The sequence below is a fragment of the Pezoporus flaviventris genome, unplaced genomic scaffold, assembly GCF_033815535.1.
Source record: "Pezoporus flaviventris isolate CSIRO_AGI_PZ_B2104156 unplaced genomic scaffold, CSIRO_AGI_Pfla_v1 ptg000116l, whole genome shotgun sequence".
NCBI lineage: Eukaryota > Metazoa > Chordata > Aves > Psittaciformes > Psittacidae > Pezoporus > Pezoporus flaviventris.
Genome location: NW_026892664.1, coordinates 1,160,958 through 1,173,997, shown reverse-complemented (window position 1 = coordinate 1,173,997; position 13,040 = coordinate 1,160,958). Strand labels below are relative to the sequence as shown.

The 13,040-nt window shown below is 46.4% G+C and overlaps 2 pseudogenes; both read left to right on the top strand.

Moving 5' to 3' along the window:
- Nucleotides 1-1,446: 1,446 nt before the first annotated feature.
- Nucleotides 1,447-2,385, top strand: LOC133282248 (olfactory receptor 5J3-like; annotated as a pseudogene).
- Nucleotides 2,386-8,026: 5,641 nt separating this feature from the next.
- Nucleotides 8,027-8,988, top strand: LOC133282157 (olfactory receptor 8U3-like; annotated as a pseudogene).
- Nucleotides 8,989-13,040: the final 4,052 nt, after the last annotated feature.

Below are 13,040 nucleotides of genomic sequence, written 5' to 3'. Positions count from 1 at the left end.
TCAATGAAGGTGAGGCTCTGCTTTGTGTTGATGTTACCTCCTGTGACTTCCTTCTGCCACCGAGTGATGGGAGAATTCCAGCCTGCTTTGGGTTGGAAGGGAGTTTAAAGCTCATCCAGCTCCTACCCCTGCCACGGGCAGGGACACCTTCCACTAGAGCAGCTTCCTCCAATTCCCTGTGTCCAACCTGGCCTTGAACACTGCTAGGGATGGGGCAGCCACAGCTTCTCTGGGCACCCTTCAGGTTCAAGCCATTCTCCTTGGCCTGTCCCTACAGGCCCCTGTCCAAAGCCCTTCTCCATCTTTCTTGTAGCCCATTTAGCCACGGTGCTTATCATGGTGCTTATGGTATGTTTAAGGAACCTTGCAAAATAAGAGACGAGAAAACTCACAAGGACAGATGAACCTAACCACTGGCCCTGAAATAGTGATATTCATTTTAAAATGTAAAGAATATTTCTACAAAGAAATATTCTGTTGACGGAGAATGGATCTTCGCTGAGTCTTCCGGTCCCGACACTCATCTGGTGGGGTAAGATTTTAATTCTCATCTTTAATCCTGTAAAGATTTAGTTGTTTTATTCTGAACCTTCATGTTATCAGGGACAGAAACCTGTAATTCACACTTTTTTTTTCATGAGGGTGAGCAGCTTAACTTAGTGCCTAACTTAGACAACCGGAGTTGAGTGAGTTTGGCTTAGCAGAGCTCAATGGTCTCATCATGGTGTTGATTCCTCCTAATCGTATATTCTCTTAATAGTACTAAGGGAATAACATCTTCAGACCCAAATTTTGCTCATGGTCTCCTGGCATCACCTCCCCAAGGTTTCCAAGACTGTAATATTAAACTCTTCATGTCCTGAATGAGTTTTAGGGTCATGCAGCACCCCTTCCCTTCTCCTTCCTTAATTCCCAGCAAATTAAAGGCTTTTTTTCCTTCATCTCAATGACTTTTCCAAAATCACCAAAGGAAAGCTACAGTACTTTTAGTCTTATATGAGTTATAGCCAGAAGCTGCTTCCAAAATCAGTGCTGTCTTCAGAGAAACTTGATCACAGGGGATCAAGGGCAGAGCTGATGGCTTGGTTTGTGTCACATCAATCCCTCTCTGCTGCTGTAGCCATTGGTCTCATCAAACTGTAGGTACCACAATGGGATTGAGTGATATAAATGGATCTGCTCAGAGGTGTTTGGGGAAGCTGGGATGCTCTCACTTCAGAAGGGGCCTCCTCTTTCCTTGGGCTGTGTAAGAGGGCAAGCTTAGAGGAGATGGCCACAGAGCAGTCCATTCCACTGTAGCTCCCTGGAAATGAATAGTGGGGATGCCCTTGATGCACAGGGTGCTAATTGTCAAGTTATCCCATTCCAGTTCAAATAAAGGCATGGTTTCCACTGTCCTGTATTTTCCAGGGTTTTTTCCTTCCTTGCCAGATACAAAAGCCCTGAATGGCAGAGCAGAATCACACCTCAGTAGCAGAGTTCATCCTCAAGGGTCTCAGTGACCAAGTGGAGATGAAGGCAGCCTTTTTTGTGCTGCTGCTGCTCATGTACACCATCACCCTTCTGGGCAACGCAGGGATAACTGTAGCCATCCGAGGTCACCCACAGCTCCACACATCCATGTAGTTCTTCCTGGGCAGCCTCTCCATTGTTCACATCTGCTTCTCCTCTGTGGTAGCCCCCAGGACTTTGGTCAACTTCCTATTGGAGAAAAAGACCATTTCCTTTGCTGGCTGTATGGGTCAAGCATTCTTCTACATCGTCTTTGTGACAACTGAGTTTTTCCTGCTGGCTGTCATGGCCTATGGCCAGTATGTGGCCATCTGTAACCCCCTGCTCTACTCCTCTGTCATGACTCGGAGGTTATGTGTGGGGCTGGTGGTAGGGTGCTATATTGGGGGTGTCCTGAACTCCATCATTCAGATGACCTTCATCATCAGGCTGCCCTTCTGCAGCTCCAATGTCATCAACCACTTCTTCTGTGATGTTCCTCCTCTCCTGGCTCTGTCCTGTGCCAGCACGTACATCAATGAGATGATCCTCTTCTCCTTGGCTGGTGTCATTGAGCTCAGCACCATCTCTGCCATTCTGGTCTCCCACGTCTTCATCTTCTTTGCCATCCTGAGTGTCCGTAATGCTGAGGGCAGGAAAAAAGCCTTTTCCACCTGCATGTCCCACCTGATTGTGGTGACCATGTTGTATGGAACAACCATCTTCATGTATTTACGCCCTAGCTCTAGTTACTTCCTGAACACTGACAAAGTGGTCTCTGTTTTCTACACGGTGGTGATCCCCATGCTCAACCCCCTCATCTACAGCTTGAGGAACAAAGAGATGAAGGATGCTCTGAGGAGAGCTGCAGAAAGAATCATAGTCAGGTTTTGAAAACCCTGATCCAGGGATGTGGGTAACATGAGGCTTTGTTCCAGAGGCTGTGGAGCCTCCACCCATGGCCATGTTCAGAAGCTGCCTGAATGAGGCCAGGAGCAACCTGATGTGACCATGACTAGTCACTGATGTGACTATGACCAGCAGGACATAGTTATGGCTCAGAAAGGACATCTAGGAGATCTCTGTTCCTATGACTGGCAAATTATACACATAAACATATATGTATATGTCTGTATATATATCAAAACACAATATTAAATGCATCCTAACCTCTGTATTTATATATAACACAATATATTCTTGTGTTAAACGTCAACACCAAAACCCACGATACTGATTTTCCTTGCCTCAGTTTAGTTGGGGTCTCAGTAATTTATAGGGTGGGGAGGGCCCAGCTGCTATGGGCTTTTCCCAGGAAGGATGGAAACCCAAGGTCTAAATGGATGAACTGATGTTTTAATGCAGTTATGGAGCAATGGGATATTGTGCATGAGCCAAGTGAGTGAAATGCAAATTCTTCAACAGGTCTGTGTTTGGAACCACCCTGCTGAGTTAAATCACAGTCAAATTGGGCTTTGCCACCTCTTTTCAGGCAGCTGTAGAACTTCACCCTTTCATTTTCCTCCTCAAGTTCTGCCTTTCTCAAAGCCTTTAAGAGAAGCTCTAAGGAGTTTTCTAATTTATACCCACAGTGGTTTGTTAAAAACAAAGGCAAGAATGTTATCAGTAGAGTTTGCCGCAGGAGAGTTGCACTTTGGTTTGAGGCAATGGGGATTAAAGAAACCCAAAGCAAACATGCAAACAAACCAGGACCCTGAAACAGCAGGAAAATCAAAGGTAATGAAAAAACCCAACCAAAAGTCCTTATTTCCTATGCAAGAAGTCATTCCTGGCACAAATTGCAGCTCCCCCATATCTTGGTTGCTATAAAGTCGCAATACCACCAGGGAAAACAGTCACCACAGGGTTTCCCCACACACCCAAAACTTCCCTATTTCTTTAGCAGCTCATCACTCAAAGGTGAGAGATGTCCCTGATCCAGTTGTGTTAACAAGCTCCTCTGGGAATGGATTTGGAGCTGATGGGCTGATAGGAAGGAGAAGGCTTGGCTGAGTCCTGGATGGGGATTTTCCACCTGTGGTCACTTGAGCTGTGGCATCACCAGTGGGAAAAACACTCTTTAATCCACGGGAAAATAACCCAAACAGGGATGTGACCCTGGCCAGCACTAAGAAATAAATATTCTTTTTTTATACTTTATTCTTTATTTATACTTTATTCTTTATCTGTTCTCTTTTATTCTTTATTTATTCTTATTCTTTAGTAAAGTTACCATCCTGAAGCTGACTCTTACTGTTGCCAGCAGGATATGACAGTATCCACATATGCCTGCTCTTTAGATGCCCATTTCCCCTTCAAAGCTACATTTCATCTACTTCTGAAGAAAATTCATTCCTTTTTCTATGCGATTTTTGTTCCTTCTTGGTACCATTGCTCTCTGTGGTCACCTCCAAGAGGTGCAAAATTGTCACAGGAGTCCCTCTAGGTATAAAAGGCAGAAATTTTCAAATAAGTGGCTAGAAACTCATGGATCGGGATTTCTTATACAACACCACCATCTAGTGGAGGTTTCTGCAATAGTCACTCCTTTCATTTAAGATAAAACCACCTTTTTCTTACGTGCTGGGAAGCTTTGGGTAGCCAAGAGACTTGTTCTCAGAAAACTGAGAAATAATAGATAAATAAACTAAGGCCATCATGTTGCCTCTACAGTTGGCTGATCCTATGTAGACAGTTTATTTCCTGACCCTGTTAAGGCAATGTCAGATGGTATAACAGCTTCAAAGTCCTCTCACATTTAGAAATGATGTTTTAAACCCCACTTTTCCTAATGCAGTTCTTGGCTGAGGCTTCAGGTTGTATGAAATGTAGATTATTGTAGAATCATAGAGTGGTTTGGGTTGGAAAGGAGCTTGGTTCCAACCCCCTGCCATGGTCAGGGACACCGCACACTAGACCATGTCATCCAAGCCCCTGTGTCCAACCTGGCCTTGAACATTGCCAGGCATGGGGCAGCCACAGCTTCTCTGGGCACCCTGTGCCAGTGCCTCAGCACCCTCACAGGGAAGAGCTTCTTTGTTATCTGTAACCTGAACTCCCCCTGTTTCACTTTGAACCCATCACTCCTTGTCCTGTCACTCCAGTCCCTGATGAAGAGTCCCTCTCCAGCATCCTTGTAGCCCCCTTCAGACACTGGAAGCTGCTCTGAGGTCTCCACACAGCTTCTTTTCTCCATGCTCAGCAGCCCCAATGTTCTCAGCCTGGCTCCATATAGGAGGTGCTCCAGTCCCTGATCATCCTTGTGTCCTCCTCTGCACTTGATCCATGTCCTTCTGTTGTTGAGGATATCAAATTCACTCTGCCTTTTAAATGTTTTTTTTTCATTAAATAGCCTGTGCTATCCATACACAATCTGAAGTGCTAATTCATAGTGGTTTAAATGATTCCCTTCTCCATCAGTTGTTTCCTCTAGATCCACAGATCCCTCTCAGAAAGTGTCCCCATTGCACATCTTTACTCCTGACAAAGCCATCCCATATTTTATAATGAAAGCAAATCTCAAAACAGGTAAAATCTCAGCCTTTATCCCATGTAGGTGAAGGATTTAATTCCTTGTTGTTGATGGATGTAAATCACAGCCCTTTGGGCTGACCCTTGCCTGGTCTGACAGCTCCCTGGTGGTTAATGTGTAATCCCCTGACTTGTTTCACCCCTGGCTCTGTGAATACCACAAAGGACAAGGCTCTGGACGGGTAGATGCTGCATGGGGGAAGACAGAGCAGCATTACCCTTCTAGCTGGAGCCTGGAGAAGCTGGGAGTATTAAAACCCATTTCAAGTGGATCTGAGAGCAAAGAGGAAGAAATCCCTGATATGAAAACACTGCTTTGTCCTGTGGCATCCACAGGATCCAGAGGCCTTGTAGCAAACCTTACCTCCTCTGCTTTATTTCAGGGCAGCAGAAACCATCCCCTTCAGGAATCAGAGGGATGCTGGTGCTGTGAGCATGGGGCTCTTTTGCTTCATATTTTAAATGATCTTTTTCTTCACTCATTAGACAGTTTGTGCTGTAGGACTCTTGAAAGAGCAGCTAGCCAAACAGTGTGTAATAGCTCTATAGAGTTGGCACCTTCCCCTTGTTCCTGTACTGGGATCTTGAGGATAACGTCCCTTCTGGACTGCCAGAGGGAGATTGAGATGAGCTCTTAGGCAGAAGCTCTTCCCTGTGAGGGTGCTGAGGTGCTGGCAAAGGGTGCCCAGAGAAGCTGTGTGTCCTGGGTTCAGCAGTAGCAGTCATGTTTTTTCCTTTGTGTTAGCTGGTGCAGTGCTGTGTTTTGACTTCTAGTTTTGAGAACAGCGTTGGTGAAGCCGATGTTTTCGGTTGTTGCTAAGTGATGTTTACCCTGACCAAGGACTCTGTGAGGCTCATGCTCTGCCAGGGAGGAGGGGAAGCTGTGAGGAAGCAGAGACGGGGCGCCTGACCCGGGCTAGCCGGGGAGGTATTCCATACCACAGCACGTCATGCCCGGGGTGGGGGGTAACTGGGAGTTACCCGGAAGGACAGGAGCTTCCGGGTGGAACTCGTTTTCTTGGCCGGTGGTATCGTATTCTCTTCCCTTGTTATTTTCCCTTATCATTGTTTTAGCTGATAGTAGCGGTGGTGATTTGTTGCTGGACTGTTCTTGTCTCAACCCGTAGGAGTTGCACTCTCTCGATCCTCCTCCCCGTTCCTCTGGGAGCGGGGAAGGGGAGAGCCCCGGTGCAGGGAGGGGGGGGGAGACGAACACGGACCTTGATTGTTGTCAGCTTGGCACCACTCACTGGGAGTGAGTGAACAAGTTACCTGACTGGGTTTAAACCACGACACTGTGGCTGCCCCATCCCTGGCAGTGTTCAAGGCCAGGTTGGACACAGGGGCTTGGAGCAAGCTGCTCTAGTGGAAGGGGTCCCTGCTCGTGGCAGGGGTTGGATCTGGAGGAGCTTTAAGGTCTCTTCCAACACAAACTGGGCTTCTATGGTTCTATGAGAGCAAGCTAACTGCTACCTAACCAGGAGGTTGTGATGCAAGGTTTTGCTTGGCTGTAGAGTCTCAACAGCATCTGGATGTTCTCCTATCCATAATGTCAAGAGTTACATCTTGGATAATACTAGCAACAGTCTGCTTGGTGAGTCCTAGGGCAGCTTGTTGAAAGCTTGGCCAAAAAGCAAGATCTTACCAAATCGGAGTAGGAAAGCCACAAATGGAGGTCCTTTCCCCAGGAATACAGGGATAAATATTCAGTTAACTCTTCAGCAGAGTGTGGACCCACAACCTGCATGGATAATATCTAAACAAAGTGAGCAAGGTATGGGTTTTAGTTTAATTTTTCTCCATTCCAGTGAGCGTGCTCAAGCTGCAGGGAGATGTGATTGCTGGGGGGAAGTTGTCATGTATAGCACAAGCTGCAGCCTTAGACACATCCCAGGTTTCATATCTGCACCTTGGATCACGTCAGAACAAGCACTTGGTTTGTCAAGCAAGAAAAAGCGAGGGTGAGCCTTTGTTAATTGAGATGTGTGTGTCTGGGCAGGTGGATGCTGCCTCAGGGGGAGGATTGAGCCCCAGACCCAAACAGTTGGATTTTCATTACTTGGCTCACATCTTCCAGCTCCGTGGTGATGGCTCAGGAGCTGCTTTGCCTCCAGCATCTCTATGTGAGCAGTGAAAAGCAGCTCTAAATCCCAATTAATAACACCAGGAGACCACCCGCGTTGCTCACAGGACATCTGAAATGAGGAGTCTGGCTCTGGAGGGGGAGCTCACCCCTTCAGCAAAAGGTCATCAAATAATGATGACTTAAGCATGTCTCTGCTTGTCAGATACCAGCCACGCGCACTCCTGCTTTGCTCTCTGGTGTAACTCTGTCAAGTGATGATTAATGTTAGGCAGGAAAAATCAATGAGGATTTATTCTACCTGTTGTAAGCTGTGATATTAGGAGCTGCTGATTTCTCCCAGGGAGAACTTATCTTTGGTCAAGCCTGAATGTATCTTTTGTCTCCAAGTCAGGCATCGTGTCTAAAGCAAAGTGGGGTGGAGAAATCCTTGTTCTGCACCATCCTACCCTAAGGAAAGCCACATTTGCTCTCAAAGAGCTCCTCCTGGGTCACAGAGAACAGCTATTTTTTCCTCATGTACTCACCCTGGACTGGCAGCACCCAAAAGATGAGAAATAATTCCCTTTTCCCAGCAGTTACTGGGGAATTCAAGGACTTCCATGTGTCAATGGCTTGAGAGGAACTAGGAGGAACCCTGCAGTTTATTCATTCTGGTGTTGCCCTCCCTCCTTTGCCGTAAAATACACACTTGCTTCCAAGTATGTTGGTGGTGGTTGTGGTGTTCAGCCAAGACTGGCCTTGGGAACTTGGTGTTTTCCTCTCTCAAAGAGAATTTACCTTATATTGACTTGTATGTATGTAAGTGGTGTAACTGATTGATAGACAAAACCTGACATTCTTAACATTATTGAGGGATTTGGGCCTATTCAGCATTTCAATTTGAAGACATAAATCAGGCAAACTGCTTATAGGTTCACTATGGTTGAAGATAATTATACGTCCCCCTCTGAGCTTATTCTCCTGGGCTTCACAAACAGGGAAGACCTGTGGGTGATGTGCTTTGTCTTATTCCTTGCCATCTCTGTGGTTACCTTCATAGGAAACCTGCAATTAATTGCATTAATCAGAATGGATTCCTGCCTACACACCCCCATATACTTCTTCCTAAGCCACTTGTCTCTCCTGGATGTCTGCTAGTCCTCTGCCGTCATCCCTCAAGCCTTGCTCCAAGTTCTAGTGGAGAAGAAGGTGATTTCCTTCATTAGGTGTTCCACTCAGCTCTTCTGCTTTGCAACCTGTGCCACCACCGAGTGCTACGTGCTGGCTGCTATAGCTTACAATCGCTATATGGGCATTTGTAACCCATTGTACCATTCTCGTACTCCATGGTCATGTCCCAAAGGCTTTGCATTGGGATGTTGGCTGGTGCCTACTTAGCTGGCGTGATCAGCTCTACCATACACACGGTTTCCATATCTCGTCTCCCGTTCTGTTGGTCCAAGACGATCAATCACTTCTTCTGTGATGGACCACCACTGCTAGCCCTCTCCTCCTCTGACACCCCTGCCATCGAGGTGATGGCTGCTGCCGTGGTGGGGTTCAAGGTACTGAGCACCACGGTCTTCATCCTCATCTCCTACTTGTCGGTCCTTTCCACTGTCATGCGGATGCGGTCTGTGGTTGGTCAACGCAAAGCTTTCTCCACCTGTGCCTCTCACTTCATCTCCATTGCTTTGTACTACGGCAGCTCCCTCTTCATGTACCTGTGCCCCAGCTCCAGCCAGTCCTCAAAGCATGACGAGGTGGTCTCCATGACGCACTCTGTGGCTGTCCCCATACTGAATCCACTCATCGACAGCCTAAGAAATGCAGATATGAAGAATGCCATGAGGAAAGCAAAAAGTAAAGTCCTCTGCTCTTTGTCCATTCATGGTTCCTAGTCAGCTGAAAGGAGAGGGCTACCCTGCCCTAGTGAGGAGAACAAGCAGGCTGGGTATTGCACCTTCAGGGATGGCTGGATATTACACGTTGAAGAGGCTGGTTGGATATAGCACCTTCAAGGACGGGTGGATATAGCACCTTCACAAAGAAGGGACTAAACATACTTGGAAGCATGACAGCCGGAAAACACGCTTCTCCTTAAACCAAGGCTACATTCTGTGCTGGCATGGACAGGACTTTCTCTGGCTGCAGCCTGAGACCTGACAGTGACTGTGTAATGGAAAGAAAGTTGTTGTCCAAAGTGATTGTTACTTAAATATTACTTGAAATTAATATATTTTATTATTTAAATGTTATTAAAATTAGCAATAAACTTTATTTCAGGCTTCAGAGTGCAAAAGGGAGAAGGTAGGTGGTGGCTTTGCCCTGCTGGCATCAAATCAGCGGGTATCTAAGCTTATGTCTTATATTAGCAAATGATTTCTGGTGTTATTTCTGGTTTTAAGGAAATATTAACTGATATTTCCAGGTATTTCAACTCCAGCCCACAAGGTTTGGTCACATGAAATGACAGAGGGGATATTGAGGTGAGCTCTTAGGCAGAAGCTCTTCCCTGGGAGGATGCTGAGGCACTGGCACTGGGTGCCCAGAGAAGCTGTGGCTGCCCCATCGCTGGCAGTGTTCAAGGCCAGGTTGGACACAGGGGCTTGGAGCAAGCTTCCCTAGTACAAGGTGTCCCTGCCCGTGGCAGGGGTTGGAACTGGAGGGGCTTTAAGTTCCCTTCCAACACAAACCAGGCTGCAATTCTAAGAAATAAAGCTGTCAGTCTCTTGAAGTCAAAGCCCTTGTGGGAAATGGGGACAAGTCATATCTGAGCCTCTGCTCTGCTGTGATTTTAAGTAGGGTTGTAAAAAACCTGAGTGCTGTTAGGAGGGAGGATTTGGGGTCCTCCTCCCCCCTGAAAAGCCAAGGTTCTGCTGGGCTGGGTCCCCTGACAAAGCTGATGGAGCAAGTGCAGTACCCAGCTGTCTGCATCTGGACTTCAAGCTGCATTATTCACCCTGCACAAGTGCACCCAGGCATTCTTAGTGGCCTTTTTTGCCTTCATGTAGTTCCTTTAAATAATCTTTGAATTATATATTTTTCTTCTTTCCAGAATTTGATTGAGAGTTAGTTCTCTCTCTGTTATACTGATTTTCCCACTTCACAAGCCTTTGCTTTAGCCCAGTACCCAATGGGGAAGAAAGACATTCAAAACCACTCAGAAATCCTTTTCTACCCTCCTCCAGTCCATCTCCTGGATTGTCAGTCTGTTGCTTTCTAGCAGAAAACAAGGTTTGCATTGAAAACGTTTAAAGCCACCTGTGTACTTCTCCTTCTTCCTTCCCCACACTTTCATAGCTCGATTTTCTCCCCTGTTTGCCCCATCCTTTGTGTTTTCTAAATGTCTGGGACAAGGTTATCTGTTAATTTTTCTACCAAGGGTTTTATAATATCTCTTCATCTAGGAGAAGCATTCAGGACACACCGGCACTCAGGATTCTTCAGATGAAGTCTGGGAAATACGACTTCACCCTGATATATCCTCAAAGCAGCCACGTTTTGAGCCAGTGCTTTTGACCTAAGTGCTGTACAATCACTAGTGAAGTATATGGAAATAAAGCTGCCTTTTGGAAACTAATCCCCATGAGCACCTCAAACCATCCACACAGAGGATGCTTTGTTGTGCTTGTTTTCAGCTCCCTTCAATGCAATATTAGATGATCTCTGTGGATGTAAAGGGCTTCCTCAGGGAAACACTGAAAGGAAGAGGTATGTGATAGATGGGGAAATACAAAGCAAACTGTCCTGGGCCTGTCTTCCTGGGTAGGTCTCTGCAGAAGAACTGGTCTTGGAGGTGTTGATGCAGCCAGAAGGAGTTTGGGGAGAGAGGAATTGAGAGGTTGTTTTGCTGATCAAGTCAAACTAATTATCCGATGGAGGAGGGTCCTTTGGGAGAACAGTTTGCACAACACAAGCCTCTGAGGTAATGCCTCCTGTGAGATAAAACCCCTCCAGCAGCCAGCCTGGAGCATCCTGCTCCCAGGCGTCTCTCCTTCAACCCATCGCATGGTCTCCAGGAGGAGCTGCAGGCACTGCATCCACCACCACCTTCCTCTTTAACCAAGTAGGTACAAAAGGGTTTGATGGGTGGTGGGTCCAGTTTGACCCTGGTCATGCTGCCTCTCCCATGCTTGATGGAATGTTGAATTTCACTCTTCTTCAGGGACTGTATTGATAGGGCAAGGGGTGATGGGTTTAAACTGAAACAGGGAAATTCAGGTTGGAGATAAGGAAGAAATACCTCCCTGTGAGGGTGCTGAGGCGCTAGCACAGGGTGCCCAGAGAAGCTGTGGCTGCCCCATCCCTGGAAGTGTTCAAGGGCAGGTTGGACACAGGGGCTTGGAGCAAGCTGCTCTAGTGGAAGGTGTCCCTCCCCATGGCAGGGTTTGGAGCTGTGTGAGCTTTAATTTCCTTTCAACCCAAACCATTCTATGATAACCCATGGTGTGAATAAAAGTGTCCTAGTATGGGGTAGGTTTGCTTCAAAAACACCAGCATTCCTGACCCCATCTACAACTGATTTAGCAATATTTTAGCATGAGAATATCCAAGCTAAAGCCTTAAAATTTTGGTTTATATAGGGCATATTTTGTGTTTTAAACCCTTAGGTGGATATTTGGGCTGGTCATAGGTAGCTCACTGCAACCACAGCAAAGCTCTGCTGGAGCCAAGTCCACTGCTTTCCCTTAACATTATGCAGGGTGGGGGTTCTTCAAAAGCAGATAAACTTAGAACGTAAAACAAATTTCAAGTACATGGCTTTGTGTGGTGTTGAAAAGGATGCAGCACAAGTAATGAAGCTACAGAAGAGCACTGATCCACTCTGAAAAATACAAAAAAAAAAAAGGGAGAAAAATAATCTTTAAAATTCCCAGAAATCAGTGAAGAAAATACAACATCTTTTCTGTTTTCCACATTTTGTGAGGTACTTATTTGGTTTTATTGTATTACGTTTGGATAGACATGATGTTTCTCACTCTTTCATTAGTGATGTGTATATCAATCATTGTAGAATTATTCTCTTTTAATTTCCAGTCGTGTAATGAGCTCCTTCACCTCTTTGACTTCAGATCTTGAGTTACAGACAGAAATACACCATGACAAATACACCATTTTCTATTGCATTTACTTTGTGGATTAAACTCCAACTAAACTTCCACATTATTTCTCTTGTAGGGATGTATTTCAGTGATTCCTTTCATTTCAATCCAAATCCATCAACTTGTTGAAATGACAGATACAGGAAACCTCACGGTTCCCTCCGGCTTCATCCTCTTGGGTTTCTCTGATGCCCCAGAGCTACGAACCACCATCTTCACAGTCTTCTTATCCCTCTATGTTTTAACGGTGCTGGGAAACCTGATGATGATCCTGCTGATCAACACTGACCCCCACCTCCACATCCCCATGTACTTCTTCCTGAGCCACTTATCTTGCATGGATGTTTGCCTTTCCTCCGCTATCATCCCAAAAGCTCTGGAGACCTTCCTGCTGGGGAGAAGCCACATCTCCTTTTGGGGTTGCTTTGCCTAGATGTATATTTTCTTGGCTCTGGCTGTCTGTGAGTGCTTCCTCCTTGGGGTAATGGCTTACGACCGATACACAGCTGTGTGCAAGCCCCTGCTCTACACCACTACCATGACCAGGGTGCGTTGCTATGGCATGATGGTGCTGGTGTACACCATCGGGTTCCTCACCTCCCTGGTGCACATCACACTGGCAGGGAGGTTGTCCTTCTGTCAGGCCAGGAGCATCAACCACTTCTTCTGTGAGCTGCCCACCCTCCTGCAGCTCTCCTGCTCAGACACAAGCACAAATGAGGTCTTGCAGGTTTACAACACTGTGTTTAATGCCATGGTCTCTCTCCTGATGATCCTGGTGTCCTACACCTACATCCTCCACACTGTCCTGCAGATCCCTTTGGCCATGAGGAGACTGAAGGTCTTCT